At 40.8% G+C, this 18,913-nt stretch overlaps 1 non-coding gene across 1 annotated transcript; it reads left to right on the top strand.

Moving 5' to 3' along the window:
* Nucleotides 1-14,325: 14,325 nt before the first annotated feature.
* Trnak-cuu lies at nt 14,326-14,398 on the top strand. Its single transcript has one exon. It is a non-coding gene; the product is annotated as a tRNA-Lys (tRNA).
* Nucleotides 14,399-18,913: the final 4,515 nt, after the last annotated feature.

The raw sequence follows: 18,913 nt of genomic DNA, 5'->3' as shown, positions 1-18,913 counted from the left end.
TTCCTTCAGGTGCTGGTTACTGGAGTGAGACCCAGAGTCTAATGTTTTGAGACTTCCAGCTTCCGGAAGACTACTTTGTCTTCCAGACGAAAGGTTTTGCGGTCAGGAAAGCCACTGAAATAGCTAACAACGCAGGAAACTACATAAAGGTTAGGAAACCATTACACGAAATAGAGAAGTCTCGAAATATGACATACAATGAAGTTTCCAAAAGGGCTGACAGACGGATCAGCTGATAGAATGCCTTAAGAACATGTAAGAACGCCAAGATTATTTGTAAGAGCCGCGAAGAAAAACACGCAACCTTTTTAATCACACGGTCTCGAAAGAACTGCAGAACGGTGGTTGGCTTAATGACAGGTCACAACCTTCTGGCATCACATGCGAGCTGGATGGGCATAAGTAACGACGATACATGTAGAAAGTGTAGGGAAGTATGCATGAGAAAGACGCTGGAACGCCTCTTATGCTGCTGTCCAGCATTATCTAGAACTCGTTTTAGATATCTAGGAGCTGCGCATTTCAGGAGCTTAGATGAAGTATAAAAATTAGATATCAAGTCGCTCTTAAGGTTCCCAAAAACCGTTGACGTTCTGTATGAAGAAAACTACAGCTCAAATTACACTGAACCTCCACCAGGCATTACTAAGGACCAGTAGGTCTATATATGGCGCGACAGTAGACAGTAAAACCTAACCTTTACCTACACTCTCAACAAATTGTACAACAATTAATAGCTATTTCGACCTTCAAACTCTCTCTCCTGCCTTCCATTAGCATTTAGTCGTTGTACTCATTAAGCAAATAACGTCGATTAACGGTTAAACAAAAAGCTAAAGAGACAACTAATAAAAGTAGCAGATAATTAGACTGAGCGAGAACGCTCGCAAGTGAGTAACAAAGTTTTCAAATGAGCTACAACTACTCAGCATCGTGAACGGGGGAGTGGTTTATTCCGAAGGTTGCATCAACTACACGAACTCCTGCTCACGCAAGACCAAGCAACGCTGCCGCAGTTTTATTTTACACCCCGTTGTTAAATTTTATCGCCGATTCCCCGTTTGTGGCGGCAACTAATTCAGCTGCAGCTTTGACAGTTTTACTTTATTCTAAATGCAATTGCACGCAACTTAATGAAACACATTTGCCGCAATGTGTTGCAGCATTTGCACTGGGATTTTTGCTATGATTTTCATTTCCATTGTCATTATGCAATGATTAACTTAAAACGTTCATTTGAGTCGTTCATCGTTTTCTGCAATTAGGAGGAGTAACGGTATTTAAGTTTTATTGCTGCACCATTTCGGCGAAGTGACAACAAATGTTTCGTTGGGGACTCAAGTCGCTTAAGAAGAGATTAAATGTAGGAAATGAAGAAGCTATGCTCTGCCTCTTAAAAACAATGTAATATACCATATATATATGTCATGTTCCGTGAAGATCTCTTGTCAAATAGAAAAGTTTTCCGATGCCGACAAACTGCTTTGGCAAGTTCGTCATCTCACCGATCTTTCTCGCTTCATCTCTGTAAGGAATCTGACTAGATTAGTTTAGATAAGTAAATGAGCAATTGAAGCCATGTGATCCCTGTTTGTAAACATGAATCCAAGGGCCTTTATCCTGCGCCTACAGCCTGCTGTGCAATCAGTTATCAGGTATTCTGATGTTTCAAACTTCAAGTCGCAGAAGCGGCAATTCGCACAAGAGTTTCTTCTTGAGCTTACAGTGGAGGTTGATTACATATTGTAAACGCCCATAACCGACTTGGCATGGCGCCAGCCTAGAAGTTGTTGCCAATGCTTCTTCCTACCCACTGTTTCATCATTACAGAGCAGTTCCTTTACGGTGTGGGTACCAAACGCAATAAAAGGTTCCGGTCCTACCATGTTGGTGGATGCTGCGGAGCGGGGAAGCTCATCAGCCAGTTCATTCCCAGCTTAACTTACCTCTACCAAAGGCTTCTGTTTTCATTAGAAGCAGTGCATGTTTGACGACTTGATTGATTACTAGATGAAGCGGTGTGAGTTCCAGCAAAAGATTACAAGTGCCGCCGTCGGACATATGCTCATCGCACCCGACACGCAGACGCATGCGAGTCGTTGCAGCTCCGATAGTTGAAGTCTGCTATGCTTGCAGAGCCCAAGCTACAACATCGCACCATTAAACATTACGCCGACCATATTACAGACGCAACAAACTCCAGACACGCACTGACTAGCGTTCACCGTAAAGCCATTAATACCTGGCGTACTTGGAGTCGAGCCCCCACCCATAGCAAACGAATAGCACGAGTTGTCCTTCTAAAATGACCCTTGCGCAACTTCGTTCTGGATGTTGTAGCAGCTTCAACTCCTGCTTATCCAAAATTGATCCGGACATACCAAATATACATATGTCCTGCCTGCACTTATTTATATGCTCACAGAATTCCACTGATCTAACACCCCTCCCTCTATGGTCCGACCCCATCTAAACAACACATTTCCTGGGCCTTCTGTTAGATGACTACGATGACAACTAACCTAAACCTTATCAATTAAGCGGAGGTTTGATAACCGCTGCAACAACAACCATTAGAATGCTAGGTGGTCTTATTAGTGTAAGGTGCTGCAATAGGTAACACTCGCTAAGAAGCCAGAACAGGTTCAACGAGCGACTCTCTCAGAATTTATGGTACGTACACTGCAGACCACTTGTTCTTCTGCTGACTGGCTCATGACTGTCTCTCTTTGAGGAAGCGAAGTTCAAAACTTTTTGACGCTCACAACTACAAATTAATGAATTGGTTAGAATCTAGACTTGGGGATTCGAAGTGCATTCAAGACGTCTTGTCGATATATGTATTTACGCCCAGGAAACACTAAAAGACGCAAATGATACCCTTTTTTAAATGATGTCTGTAGAATGGAGCACCAATAGCTTTAGAAGACAAGCTTGGACAACCCAGTAATGAAAATTTAGTTTAAAAGTATTATAACATGTCACTAAAACTAACAGCAAATTGCCATGTATGTGGAAAATACTTTCTTCTTCTTTGATACTACAACCGTGAGTCGCTATAGGCTGAGAAAACAACAGTTCGCCAGTTGCCTCTATTCTTTGAGCAGTCACGCCAGTTGTAAATCTCGATGCAAACAGATCACTTTGCATTTGGTCCTTCCACTGGATGCGTGGGCGCCCTTGCTACCGTTCTCCATCCATGGGTCTCAAATGGAAGGGGCTTTACGCTGGAGCACCATCTTCCAGCAAACGACACGACCAGACCAACGCATTCGTTGGATTTTTATGCGCTTACCGTAGAGCTCATACAATTCGAGATTTCCTCTTTCTCGATCTTCATCGCTCACGCGGACGTCTCCAAAGGCTTTACTGAAAACAATTGTCTTGAACTCTCCTTTCTCATATCTATATCCAAGTCCATTTCAGCGACGACTAATAGGACGGGAATAATTAGAGACTTACAGAGCGTAATTCTTGTTTGCCGAGAGAGAGATCTGCTTTTCGATTTCAAAGTAGCACTAGTTTCCGCTTGATCTCCAGGCTTGGAATTTGTGCTGCTTCCGATATATGCAAAGCCCTCAATTTTTACAAATTTATAGTTGCCAAGAATAGTTCGTAAAATGCGAAAAATCTTTGTTATGCCAAAATGGAGCTATCATACTCAATCCCTAATCCAGCGTCCGCGTCAAACACCCCGAACAATGTGAGTCATTTTGAGTGTGACGTTTTAACCAATCCGTACAGAACTCAAGGTCACGGTTAAAAAAGAGTGGACTTGATGTGGTCCCTCTGAGGTATTCGATTTAAGGGCTCGACAAGGTTGCATCGTCTGTCCACCAGGAGGTGCGGTTGCAAGCGGGCGTCTGTCTTAAGTAAGTGGCACACTGTATAAACGTGATTAATGAAATAAGCTAACTCCCAAGCTGGAGTTGTGCCACTGAATTTCGAACCCGCCACATGAAAATTTTATTCCGAGGAAGGAAACACGAAGGCTTTGGAAGTGGAATATGTACGAAACGCTAATAAAAGAGAAACAGACTTTCTAGCGTCGGAGAATCCGTGCTGATAGAAGACGAAGCAAATAGCTTGATGTTGCAAGTAAAATCATGGACAACCCTGGAGGCAGAGCGAGTAGACACTGATCCGTAATAGGTTCATCTTAAAAATCTTAGACTGAGGTAATGCGAAAACGATTCCAGTGCTGCCGAAAACATATATGTGAGAAGAAGGAAGTGTTTCAATGTCTAAGCCACTCACGAAGGATTACGATCCTTAAATAGTACGAAAGTTTACAGACCCTCCTGCGGCCTAAAACAAAAAAAGAACAAGGAAGGAATTTTTTAAATCATTCAAAGTATAATCTTTCTGTTGGATATCAGTACCAATACCTAAACTCATCTTCTTTAAGGGTATAACTATTACACTCTGCTAAGCTATTAAGTCAGTTTACTGTACGCTAGAAAAGTCATAGAGCTCATATGTCTGCAGGTGTGTAATTATTAAGTACATTTTAAAATAAATTTTACGCTCCAGCAAAGCAATCTTCGTGCCAAATATACTACCTTGTCATTTGCGCTAAAAACTTGAGTTGTAAAAATTAATTAGCGTAATTAATTTGGAGTTTCATTAAATTAAAACAGCAGCAAATGGCAGAGGTGGCGCAGTTACCTCGAATCTACCACTCATTTTCTTACACGCTTTTTCCCGCTTCATTGTTACTGCAGTGTTGCGGAATCGCTGCCCCTCATTCGCCATGCGGCAGCATATACAAAAGACATTACCTTTTGTGCAAAGTTGAAATGCGCCATTCAAAGTAGTGTCATAACTTCCAACTGCTGCTGTCAATTTTCGCTTGCACACACAAATCGCGTATCGATGTCGAATTGAGTAGGGAGCCGGGTGCAGTCTTGTATTAAACTCACCTTAACACAGAAAGTTCGCACCCAAGCAAAAAGCTAACTGAGGTTGCGTATACGCCACGACACACACACAGCAAGCACACAAACTCTCGAAACGCATTTTATGCACCGCCAGCGCATTACACAGCAGCACAATGCTAATCTAGTGAAAGTTGATGAGCGTCAAGGTAATTCGCGTATTGAATGATGCTAAGATTTCGTTTGCGTGCTTGTATTTTAGTGTGGCACAGCACGCATTTAATGCCATCGGAAATCCTTTAAGCACTGCAGTTCGCCTGTAAGTTTATGTGCATGCAAACTGAATGCCAATAAATGCTACCTGCCACATGCTACTTATGTAGAAAAGTCATTGGAAACCCCACTATATATGTGTGTGTAGTATGTAAAATTTGAGCTCATGATATAAGCAACCCAAGCAACATTTAGCTTATTCTTCTTTATTATTGGCGTAGACACCGCGCCGGTCGTTCCTTATTTTTGCTATTCGGCGCCAATTGGAGATTTTAAGTGTGGCCATGTCCTTCTTCCCCTGGTCTTTCCAACGGCGTGGATGCCTTCCTCTTCCCCGAATACTTTCAGAGCTGGAGTCGTGATCTGCTTGAGCCACATGTAAAAGAATCCTTTCCCAAGTGAATGGCGCTCAGAGGACTTTCCTCACTCAAAAAACAGCTGTCACAAAATACAACTCCAAAGAAAGTTTTGCTTAATTGGAAAACACTCGTCCAAAAAAAGCATCCTTTATGTACCTACTTTAAGTATGGAGAGTGAACAAAACAAACAGTTAGGTTAGATGGCTCATCAAAGATCGCACGTGGACTGATAAATAAAGTCCTTTATGAAGCCATTGAAAAATAAGAACTCCTTTGTTCGGATTTACAGATTGGCAAAACGCTTAGCAGCCAATACAAATTTGCAAAGGCGCTTAATTTCAACACCCGCCAGTTCGGTGGGATGTCTGAAGGTATGCGCTCCCAAGTGTCTATGTCTTGACATCCCAAACGCAGGACTGTCAAGAAGGAAGTAACGATTCTAGTGTGCCTTTCCTTGCCAGCTCATCAGCTTTGCAATTACCTGCGATTCCGCTATGACCAGGCACCCACACCAGTCTTATCACCAAGATAATCGATGCTAATGATAGCGAGGCTAGACACTCTTCGACCAACCCTGAACGCACTGTAAATGAGTTCAAGGCTAGTATCGCCGCTCTGCTATCTGAGTGAATGGTCACTTCTCTAAAGGAGGATGCACTCCGGAGCAGCAAATCTTTTTCTACCTTGATGGCTGCAACCTCAGCCTGGAAAGCACTGCAATAGTCAGGAAGTCTGAAACTGGAGTTGTTAGAGAGCTCCCGACAGTAAACCCTCTACCAACCATCCCCCTTTCGTAAAGAAACTGACCCTCTCCTTCATTGGCTTCATCAAACCCATAGCTTCATCGTCGGTATTTGGACAGAGAAGGAGCCAGCAGAGTTCGGTTTGGCGACGGTCAACTTTCATACTAATCTTAAATACAGTCTTTCTTCCTTTCAGTCTTTACGTGCCGAACAAAGGACTGTCAAACGCACTCCACAAAACATGGCGACTCGAAACTGTCGTAATCTTCATTTCTATTATTCTTAGAATACGTTCCCGACCCTCTGCTACATATAAGGATAAAACCCAGATATAACTGTTAAGATATAATTGTTAACTCGGCTATAATCGCGTAAGCGGTGTCTACGCCAATTAAGAAGAAGAAGATATTGCCATCGCCTGTTATTCATAACCAATATTAACTAAGAATTTATACTAAAATAGATTAGATTGTATACTTCGACCGATTCGGCCAAGGTGATGGCGAAAATGTCAGTCATTGCTTTTCCATGGTAGAAGAACTCTCCTTTTTCGCTAAATGAAGCTGCACTCCGGCGTCGAATCGACTCAATAAATCGACATAGTGGTCATCGTTTCGCACTTCTTCAAGTAGTCGATGTAGCTCACACCTTGTTAATCTTAGAGAACATTGACCTTTCCAAATTGCAGAACCTTCTTCGCTTTCTTCGGAGCATTTTCGCCAAGTAACGTTCACCTATTTCGACTGTGTTTAGGTCTCCAGTTTATATCAAAGAGTCCATGTTTCGTCGACGGTCACTAAACGGTCTAGTGAATGGCACTTGAATAGCGTCAATAAAGTTGTTTCACTGTTGCAATTGCTCTCCGGAGTGAGCAAATGCGTCACCCATATCAACAACAACATTATCTTGCCCAAAATTTCATGAAAGGTTTGACCCACCCGATGTTTTGTGTCGCGATCTGCCAATACCCAATCTTGGGCTTTTGTCGTAAAAGGCACATGGTTTTGGCTCAGAAGCCAACAAGTATTCCACACTGAAGCTCATTAAACGAAATTTCGACGATCCAAGCGTATTTAGTTTTCACAGCACTATTTCCCTTCCAAAATCCTTGGAATTGCCAACCGATTATATGTTAATATAAATTATTTTTCCATTTTTCTAAAATCCACGAACAGGACCTCTTTTACATTCCCTTTAAAAGTAACTGCCAGGGCTATTAGATTGAAATTCTTACACTAGGTTAGATCGTAGGGTTGATCTAAAACTTGATGGATCTCACTTGGAAAGATATTTGTCCTCCTCATAGATCGACGAAGCATTTTGAGTTCATCACAAATTTATTAAGGCGTCAGTATCAATCCCACCCACTTTCAATCTCAGTCTCGCAAAAGCTGAACTATTTATTAGTAGAAAGTGACAAAATCATTCCCCACGTCTTCCTCCATACACCCTTGGTAAAGAACGAACATTAAAGTACCTTGTCGCACCTGGTGATTACCTTCTGAGCAGTAATTAGTTCGGAGGACCGCTTATGGTTCACTTTGGGGCAAAAGGATCTCACAGTCGCCCAAACTCTGTTTATTGACCAGCGGTTGCCGAGCTCTCTGTAGGTCCACAAGTCCAGCGCCAGATCGCAAGAGGACATCCGTTCCAATCGGATGAAATTGGAGTAAGGATGCTTTCACAAGAAAATTCAAAGGCTTCGCAGGGCCTTGCGATTCCGCTTTGTTCTGTCACCCACAAAAGTCTAGTATGGAGGAAGCTTGATGCTATTGCTAATGAGGTTATGCACTTTTGACTAGTTTTGAGCTCACAGTCAGCGATCTCAAAGCCATTAAAGTCGCTCGGCTATCGTAGTGAATACACCCGTTTTTGGTTACCAATGAGTGGCGCTTACTGGGTGCCAACCATTTGTTGAACTGCTATTGTGAGTTCGACTCTAGAATATTGTCCTTCAGCGTGTTGGCTGTCACATTAGCAAACACACGTCGATTTTTTTTTAATTTTTTTTATCATTTCACCTCTTTTCTGAACTGCATATATCACATTGTAACTACTCCTATATATGTATATATGTGTTAATGTATGCGTGGTACGCCATCGGTAAGTGGATTTGCCGCGCGAGGAATTGACTGCATTTCAATCGGATCCGCAGCGTTTCTCAAAGCGAGGGCGTCAATAATGTTGCACTCATCCATAAAAATAAAAAAAGAAGCTTTTATATACATAAATATATGGAAAGCCAAACAGCATTTTACTCGTACGAAAAAAACTAACGGCAAATTTGAAAATATTCACTCTCAAATGGCTGTAGGTGTGTCACGCATTGGTGGTAAATGCTGCATTTGCAAGTTTCGTTCGCATGCTTTGTGTTAGTTGCGTGCAACTGCGCCATATAACGGCAGTTGTTGTTTTATTTTTCAAGCTGGCAATAGCGCATATTCACTTTTCTGCATTTCAACTTCGCCATGCCAAGCATTTAACACTCCCTCCATTGTTGTTTTGCCGCATTTGTTGTTGCTGTTGGGTTTTTATACTTTTTAGTTTTATGATTGCTCGCTGCCATTTAACTTTTTCACTTGTTGGTCTCATGCCACGTCCCTTCCGTTCCAAACTGGCAGAGTTCTCGCACAATGCAACAAGGTCAATTCAATGTCATAACTGTTCATGCCATGGATGGGTGTAGTGCAGAAATAAACTGAAAACGAAATAAATGTAAATTGAGTAAACTGCAACAAGCTTGGAATACTACAATCGAAAGCCGGAGAAGGGCTAAAAGCTTCCAAACTTAAAATAACTTTGGTCCATACATGAGTTCTTGAATTTTCGAAATATTAGTAAGCCTTTAAATAATCCGAATTAAATGCGTTTAGAGTAGTGCTCCCATAGTTCGATCATAAATTACGTTATATGGTTGATACAAAGGTGAAAGAGGAAAGAATCACACTTGATTATAACCATACTTTGCTTAGGAGTGCTGCATGGCTACGCCACTAGCTTGCAAAACCGACGGTTTTCTGTAAACCAAATACTCAATTATGCATATGACATCCTAACCTCCGGTGATCCTACCGTATTTGAAATTGTACGCTCCAATTTCCAATTTTTCTGGAACCTTTCTTTAATGGTCTTATCAGCTTGACCGTTATCGCTTTGATGGGTTGATAAGCAGGCTGTTTTCACTGTACAACTCTATATCCCAGTAACCTAACGCAAGATGGACACATTACCTTGCTGATAAGTGTTTAATCTTTTCCATGCTCTTTAAGCTACTAAAGTTCCGACGGAACTAAATTATAACTTGACCTCGACTTGAAAAATTTACACAAATTTCTTTCACAGTCTTTACTAGGTCGGTAGACACCACTTACACGGTTATAGCCGAGTTAACAACAGCGCGCCAATCGTTTCTCTTCTTCGTTTGTTGACGCCAATTGCTGATACCAAATGCAGCCAGCCCTTTTCCACGACTTTTTCGGCGAGTGGTGAGTCGAAAACTGTCAAAGCTGGAGTTTTCTCAACCATCCGCACAACACAACCTAACCAGCCTAGCTGCTGTCTTTTGATTCACTCAACTCTGTCAATGTCGAAGTATACATATCTCGTAATCATTCTTTGATTGCGGTATTCGCTGTTATCAATAACCATAAATCTTCCGCAGAACCATAAATCTAAAAAAGCCTTTATCTCGTATCCTGCAAGCGCCGACACAAAACACAAAATTACCCATTTGATTTAAAAGTTTAGTCGTGGTTCCCACTATCCCACCACCATTTTTTTTGTGCTGTTATCGACTATGACTTCGATATAAAAAAAGTCTGTGGAATTGTCCATTTTATTTGAAAGTCTGGTCTTGATTTCAGCTATTCTTTCTGATATTTTCGAGTAATTGATATAAAAATATAGGATAATAACACTTTTAATATGTACATCCTAGTTTATTCGGTAATAATGCACCTCCTCTTTAAAATCGGGCATTTGGTATATCGTCTCTGTCAATAATTCTAGGCAGTTTGATCTTCCCTTTGTCATATTCTTCTGGTTTCATTCTCAGAATTGAACTTACTTACACTTTGCTTTATTATAATAAGCCACGTACAAAAAGTTTTCGGTATTACGAAATGATTCTACGACCTTCTGATTACGCTATCAAGTTCTTGGGATACTCGGAAAGCTTTTCGTTGCTTTTAATTTCTTCAAAAAGTTATTTTCTCTACAATAGTATGGGGTTGTCTATTATATGTACGAGTATATGAACATTAATCATCCCCATAAGCAAAGTAATCTAGGGGCTGATGTTCAGAGCATACTGAAGTTATGGAGGGAACACTTCTCCAGACTGCTGAGCGCCAGTGAAAGTGTAACATCTGTAGATGGCGAATCTGATTTCCCAATCGAAGTCAATTGAATAGGTGTTCCACTGCCCGATCATGATGAGGTTCTAATAACAATTACCCGCCTGAAGAACAGCAAAGCGACAGGGGCCGATGGATTTCCGGCGAGCGGAGAAGAACGGACAAGGTGCATGCATCAGCTTCTTTGCAGATCATGGTCGGATGAAAGCATGCCCAATGATTGGAACTTAAATGTGCTTTGCTAAGTCCACAAAAAGGGGCACCCCAAAATCTGCGCCAATTACCTTGGGGTTTGTCTCCGTAATATCGTATATACGGTCTTATCGAGCGTGGTGTGTGAAAGACTGAAGCCTACTGTCAACCAACTGATTGGACTTTATTAGGGTAGGCTTAGAACTGTAAAATCTACTATCGACTAAATTTTTATCATACCCCAAATCTTGGAAAAGACCCGTGAAAAGAGTTCGTCTATTTTGGAACCTGTATTAATACAAACAAAAATGTCAGCCTCGAAATCCAACGCAGAATAAGTCTTGCCAACAGGTGGTCCTTTGGACTGAGTAGGAAATTGCAGAACAAAATCCTCTCCCGACGAACAAAGACCAAACTCTACAAGTTTATTATTATCTTTATTTCTTGTTTAGTCGGTTGAAAAAAAGCATTGCCTAATCAAAAAGCGAGAGTTAATAGTTAAGTTAAGAGATGAAGGCAAGACATATAAAGAAATCGAAGAAATGATTGGTTGCACTGCTCCGATGATATTTAATGCTATTCATCATACTATTAAGTCGGAAACTGATGGTGGTAAGCGCAAGACTTCATTTCTAGAGGACCGACGAGTTTTGCGATACAGCAAAGCGAAGCCTTCGGCGTTGTCAAAAATAATTAAAAATGAATTGAATCTAATGGTCAGTGCTGTCACAGTTAGCCGAAGGCTAATACAAGCTAATTTACATGCAAGGAGTCCGAGAAAAGTACCCTTTTGACGAAGAAGCACGTCGATTGCAAGAATAAAAAGTTTCGAAAGACCATATATATCGGCCCGCCGAAAAGTGGCACAATATTGTATTTACGGATAAGATCAAAATTGTTTTGTTTGGTGGTATAGGCTCCAGGCAGTGTGTTCGTTGTCTCCCAAACACTGAATACCACCCAAGGTACACCACAAAGACACTAAAGTATGTTGAGCTAAACACTATGGTGTGGGCTTGTTTCTCATATGCTGGCGATGGTCCAAACTCTTTGATCACTGGCATTATTGACCAAGCAGTGTGCATTAATACATTGAAAGATGTTATGCTACCGTATGCTAGTTGGAAAATGTCCTTAAAATGGACATTTCTTATCATGTGATTTGACTGTTAAATAGTTAGTAGTCACCGGCACTACTATTTTCGTGAACACAGCTGTATCTAAATTTCGTTTTCCGCTATTTGGCGTCGTTTTTATAACAGCCCGGCTAGCTCAGTCGGAGAGCATGAGACTCTTAATCTCAGGATCGTGGGTTCGAGTCCCACATGGTTGTTCATTGATAGGAAACTTTCCTTTCCTTTGGACAAGTGTAAGAAGAAAAATAAATGCATTTACAAGCAGCGATTCAAATCATTTTCCGGCAGAAGAGACAAATTCGTCTCTTTTAGAGCTCAAAACTATTGGGTTCCTTAAAAACATTTGTTTAAGAGTCAGAAAATTCTTATGGTATGTGGTGAGCATTTTTACAACTCTGGTGTGTGAAACTATCGGAATAGATGACTTTTTGAAAGTATTTTCAACCTTTTTTGCAACTATTTCTCTAACCTCTTTACTCCTAGGTTCATAGTTGTCGCCTCGGAGTCGCCCTATACGAAATCTTTCAAACTGATAACACAAAAAAAGATCCTGATAAGTAGGTAACTGGGACTCAGAGAGATTGTACGGATATATGTATGCCAAACACAGGACACTTCTGTCTAAATTTAAATTTAGATACAGACATTTTGAGTTCTGTGTTCTGTTAAGAGAATATAAGTGATAGCACTCGGCGAAATCAACGACAAGAGTGAAGGAACTCGATGAAAAAATATTTATGTGGAGACCAGTCCGAACGTGTCCTTTGGCGTAGGTGAATGAATGTGAGTGATAGCACTCGGCGAAATCAACGTCAAGAAGTGTGGCCGCAAGCCGATTTTCACCTTGCGCTGTGGCGCGCCGCCTTTTCGCTCGTATCTCGGGAACGGTTCGTCCTACGGCCATGATCACGTATACTATTTCGGTAGCAAATGACGTGACAAATAACATTTGTTTTATACATTTTGCCATGAAATGCGTATTTCAGGCGCTAGGTAGACAATTTCACGATTTTAGGCGAATTTCCGAAATTTCAAGGCCGGAGTTGGGGTTGAAGATGCAATCCGATCTCAAAACAAAAAATTGCATTGAAATCAGGAAGTACTAAGGCAACTTTTCCGCACTATTAGAAATCCCGAATCGAAAAAAGTCCGGAGTCGACCCACCCTACTGCCCAATGCATCAAAGGGGGACCCCACAATCTGCGCCAACTACCATCAACAAACTGATTGAACTTTATCAGTGTGGCTTTAGACCTGGAAAATCTTCTACTGACGAGATTTTCACCACGCGTAAAATCTTGGAAAAGACCCGTGAAATGAAGTTCGTCACACACCACTCTCTGCCGATTTTAAAGCCACCTTCGACAGCACGAAAAGGAACTGCCTCTATGCCGCTATGTCTGAATTTTTTATCCCCGCAAAGCGGTTTAAGCTGACGTTGAGCAACACCAAAAGCTCCATCAGGATCGGGAAGGACCTCTCCGAGCTGTTCGTTACGAAATGAGAAGGGAGCATTGGTCTCAACAACTGCGCCGTTTGTTCTGATTTCTACAGACTGTATAATGAACGAGGGCAAGTCGAAATATCTCCTGTCATCAAACAAACACTCATCGCACTCATGACCACGTCACTGTTGACAGTCATAATTTCGAAGTCTTAGATAATTTCGTCTATCCTGGAACCAGTATTAACACCAATGACAATGTCATCCTAGAAATTCAAAGCAGAATAACTCTTGCCAAAAGTTTCTACTTCGGACTGAGTAAGCAATCAAGAAGTAAAACTCTCTCTCTCGACGAACAAAGATAAAACTCTATAAGTCACTCTTCATCCCCGCCCTGCTCTATGGTGCAGAGGCATGGACAATGACATCATCTGATGAGTCGGCCTTAGGAGACTTTACGCATTGGCAATGGCGAATACCGCAGTCGATGGAACGATCAGCTGTACGAGGTAAAGAACAAACCAGCTTTGAAAGTTTTCGATTGAATACTCGTCGGACGGCCTTCAGGTGGAGAAGGAACCGGCAGCACTTGGTATCTGGAATTGGCGAAGAGTAGAAACGACTGGCGCGCAGTTTTTAACTCGGCTATAACCGTAAGCGGTGTATACGCCAGTAAAGAAGTAGAAACTACTTTTATAGCAATAACTTTCTTGAAAACTACCACGATGATTCGTGTATTAAATATTTGTTTAAAATTTTTACATTGAATATCTTATATTGAACCAACATGTTTAATATAAGGAAGGAGGCTACTTATGAATAAAGACTGAAGAAAATATTTTAATTGATGAACCAAATAAAATATATAAAATTAAAATTATTAATTTGAATTTTTTTATATATAGAAAAAACTCGTTCTCCGTTATTTGGCGGCGTTGTTATAACAGCCCGGCTAGCTCAGTCGGTAGAGCATGAGACTCTTAATCTCAGGGTCGTGGGTTCGAGCCCCACGTTGGGCGACTGTATATTTTTTAAATATTTTTTCTTAATCACGTGATAAATTAATATATTCAGGATGAAGAGGCGAGCCAACATGAATTCAGTAATTGGTTCAGAAGACACACTGTCTTCTACTCTAGGACAAAAAGATCTAGCAGCAGCGAATCTCGTCGCAAAATACCAATCGAGATCCAACTTAGTAACATTCCAAAATGAGTAAGACAAGTCTGATGATGAAGTGCTTGATGTTACTTCTAGTGACGAAAACTCTCCTTTACCAGCTTTAAACGCACAACGTTAATATTGCTGATCTACTGTGGGTTTAAATGCTTATCTCCGTTAGAGAGATTGCACTTCGTAGCAGTACGTCTACGTGACCTTAATAGCAGCAGACAGAGAGCTCCTTACAGTAAACCCATAATTTCAAACCATCTGTGAAAAGTCCCACTTCACATCTTCTGCAGCTTTACAGGTACCACCTCAAGGTTCAATTTTACCTCAAACTTGTCAAGGGCTTTAACTACCTCCTTCGGCGCACATTTTTGAAGACTGATGTCGAAAAAAGTGCTTAGAGCAAAATCTTTGTGCAAAAGCGCTATGACACTACTTCGTGCAAAGCAGTGTCAACTGACCGCCCTTTGATCTAGGCATGCTGAGCCCTTAACAGTTTGCTCCTCGGTATTCTGCGCCTAATGTACAGAAAATGAGTCTCTCCAACGTTTTCCGTCAGTCCTTTCCAACTTTCGGTTGAAGCGCCATCTTAAACAGTCTCCACGCCCTTTTGCAGTTAAACTCTTAAACAAAACTTTGCTTTTAGTTTTCCCCGAATAAATCACTTAGGACCGTTTGCTGAATGCCTGGTTAACAGCCATCTGTCACTTAAGTTCTGGTTGACTAAACCAAGACTCCTTCTTTCGGTAAGAAAAAAAACATTTTTTGAACAGAATTTAACTGACAGATGGCTGCTAAACAGACATTAAAGAAACGGTCCTTGAAGTTTCAAAATATAACTCTAGGATTAAGCAATGATCGAAAAATAACTTAGTATATATGGTACTTTTATATAGCGGAATCAAATTTCTGGTGCCGAAACGTTAAGAGCATCGGAAAAGGCCTTCAGTGATAAAGGTTTGTCGCGAGCAAGTGTTTTTGGTCGGTACAAATTATTCAAAAAGTTTCAAGAACGCGTTGAAAACGAACCACGTCCAGGTCGCCCATCAACATCAACTGATGATCAACACGTTAATAAAATAAAGGAATCGGCGCCTCAGAATCGACGATTAACAGTTAGGAATCTTACTGGGATCGTTGGAATATCCGAAGTATTAGTGAAATCCATTTTGAATTTCCATTTGGGCCTAAGAAAAGTGAAAGCACAATTGGTTCCAAAATCACTAAATTTTTTTGAAAAACATTCCGAATTTCTTTGTACCGGCTAAATTGTCAAAAAATAATGCTATTTAAGTGCTTTGCGTCGTTTATGTGAAGCTATTCATTAAAAGAGTCCGGAATTATGGTCTGACAACTCCTGGTTTTTGCACCACGATAATGTACCGTCGCATACTGCATTGATTCTTCATGAGTTTTTCGCCAAATTTTGTGTCTCAGCCATCATTACTCGCCTGATTTAACTCAGAGTGACTTCTAGTTATTCAGCAAACTCAAACAATCACTCCGGGGAAACAGTTTTGAGTCGTTTGAAGACATTAAACGTGAATCGCTGTGCGCATTGAAGGATATTCCAGAAATTGTCTTTAACAACTCTTTCGAGGAAAACAAGTTCGCACCAGTGTATTAAGGCCAAGAGGGATTACTTTGAGGGGAAGATACAGATTTTGAAAGAATGAATATTAAACCAAATCTTACTATTTCTTGCTCATAATACTAGGTTCAATAAATTTTGTCGCCTTGAAGTTTCATTTCAATCTGCCCTTTCATTCTTTGTTTACAAGCCATTTATTGTCGCCGCGTCACAGTATTTTTTTACAATGGAAAAAATTGAAAATCGCGTAGTGATCAATTCTTATTTATGGAAGGTGTAGCACCAAAAGAAATTCTCGAGCGAATGTTAAAAGTATATAATGATTGTTCAGCTACAATTAGAACTGTAGAAAGCTGGGTTGCTGAATTTAAACGTGATCGTACAAGCCTTGAAGGCGATCCACGTGAAGGTCGTCCAAATAGCGCATCAACGCTAGAAATCATAGCTAAAATTCAGGATATGGTTTTGGAAGATCGTCGATTGACTGAGAGAGATTTAGAAGCGGCTCTACACATCTTATTAGGTAGTGTCAGCCATATTTTAAGTGAAATTTTGGGTTTTAGAAAGCTGTGTGCACAAAGGGTGCCGCTATCAATGGAACAAAAACACGTTTGAAGGCGATTTTCTCAGTCAGTGGATTTTGTGCGTTGATTTATCACCATGGATGAGACTTGTAGCTATCACCATGATCCTGAATCAAACCATGAGGCTGAAGAGTGGTGTGAACCTGATTGTTTGGCTTCGAAACGAGTTCGTGTCCGGCAATTGGGCAAGCAGGTTATGGCATCAGTTTTTTGGGATGCGAGAGGAATTTTCTTTGCCGATTACTTGCAAACTGGTAAAACAATTAATTTTGAATATTATTGCAACCTTTTGAACCAGTTGAAGGAAAAAATTCGTGAAAGAATACCCGGTTTGCAGAAGAAAAAAATCCTTTTTCATCAGCACAATGCACAAGTGGATTTTGACAATGGTTGAAATCCATGATTTAAAGTTCGAATTGTTGGAGCATCCACCGTATACACCAGATTTTGCCGCCGAGACTTCCATTTATTTCCAAAACTCAAAAAATGTATGCGTGGCAAGCGTTTACCCTCAAATTAAGAGGTCATAACGGCTGTTGAAGCGTATTTTGCAGACCTTCCGGATTATCACGTCAGGGATGGGATCCACAGATTGGGGGATCATGGGAACAAGTGTATTAATGCTCAGGGAGATTATACTGAATAATAAAGTGTACTTTGAGTCATAAAGTTATACTTTAATTATAAAACGACAAAACTGATTGAACAACCTGGTAGTATAACGGCAATCTTACAAAAAATCCATAAGCTACAAAGCATTCCTTCTGGCCAGTAAATCTCAATTTTCGACTCAACACATAAAAAGTGATCCCCACAGTTTGCTACTTATAATACGCTTGTCCCTTTTTATGCGCAAATTATTTATGTGCGACATTTTCTAATACCGTTATGCGTGATAGCGCAAAGCAAAATCCATTTAAAAGCAAACGCAAGAAGTCGAACCGTGTTAGTGGCGGTATCGGACCACACACTCCTACACTACTAAACTATTTGGTGCGCGAATAATAAAAAGAATGAAGTTTCCTTTAAACGCTGGTGCAGCAATTTTCCGATTTGAAAAGTATAAAATTAGAAAGAATACGAACAAAAAAAAACCGAAAACTTTAACGCACGCAATGTTGAATGATTCGAAGGGGAGATTTGTATTGGAAATTGGCTTTACAAAGCAAGGATGTGCAAGGATATGCAATTGCTATTGAAATGTAAAGGAAGTGGGGTGCATGTATGTGTATGTGTTGGCACATAAAATGGCTTACTTAAAACCGGACTGACAGCTCAATGTGTACTGAATTATGACAGGTCAAGGATTGCACCAAAAAATAAAGACATTCGACAATAGCCGCAGGATGAGTCGCAGAGAACACAAAACTTGAGGGGACCACCGTCGCTGGCATTTACCACGACCAAAGTGCCAAAAGTGTTTGTGCGCTGATTTCGAAGACACTTGTGCTCGCCACTTCGCTTTGCATCTTTATGTCTTCATGCCACTTGTGCGTATATTTTTCATACCGCCAAAGTGGACGCATGCACGGCAAACCCTAATCCAATGAACCGTTGCATTTGCTGCACATAAAAGTAAATGCATTGTTGGCTTTATGTGTGCGTAATCGGACCCCCGCAAAGTCCGTGCAAATAAACAAATATTACAAATGTTGCCAGTAACAAGTTGACTACAGTTGCGCTAAGAATATGACAAGCTGATACTTGCGCGTCTCCTTGCGCCGTTACATTTACGCGTTCCGCCGCTTGTGCAGCAGCTTTGCCACTTAACAGTTGAATACGCAAATAGTCGAAAAGATTTCCCCGAAGTGCACTTCTTTTTTTGTTGCTTTTTTACAGTTTGTTGATAGTTTGATAGTTTGCGTTGGCAATTTTTCTCAGCAATTGTGGAAATGCAAAAGTTTCACATTTGTAAAAGCAAACGCGTTGGTCTTCATGTAAGTACATGATATGGCTCCCCTCATTTCTCATTTTGAAATGTTAAGCATATACATATCCTTGAGTGCAAATCAGCGTAAAAATGTTTAAAGATTTAATGAAACGCACTTGGCAAAAAAAATTTGAAGGAAAAGAAAATAAATTCCGGTGCCAAATTCGCACTGTAGACGAACGTGCTGGGTTCTGATATACTACTGTGCCCAAAAATAAGATGACATTTGAATTTAAACTGCGCGCGTCGAAGGATTTGG

Source organism: Bactrocera tryoni, chromosome 3, assembly GCF_016617805.1.
Source record: "Bactrocera tryoni isolate S06 chromosome 3, CSIRO_BtryS06_freeze2, whole genome shotgun sequence".
NCBI lineage: Eukaryota > Metazoa > Arthropoda > Insecta > Diptera > Tephritidae > Bactrocera > Bactrocera tryoni.
Note: the sequence above shows the minus strand (reverse complement) of the source record. Positions and strands in the feature narration are given on the sequence as shown.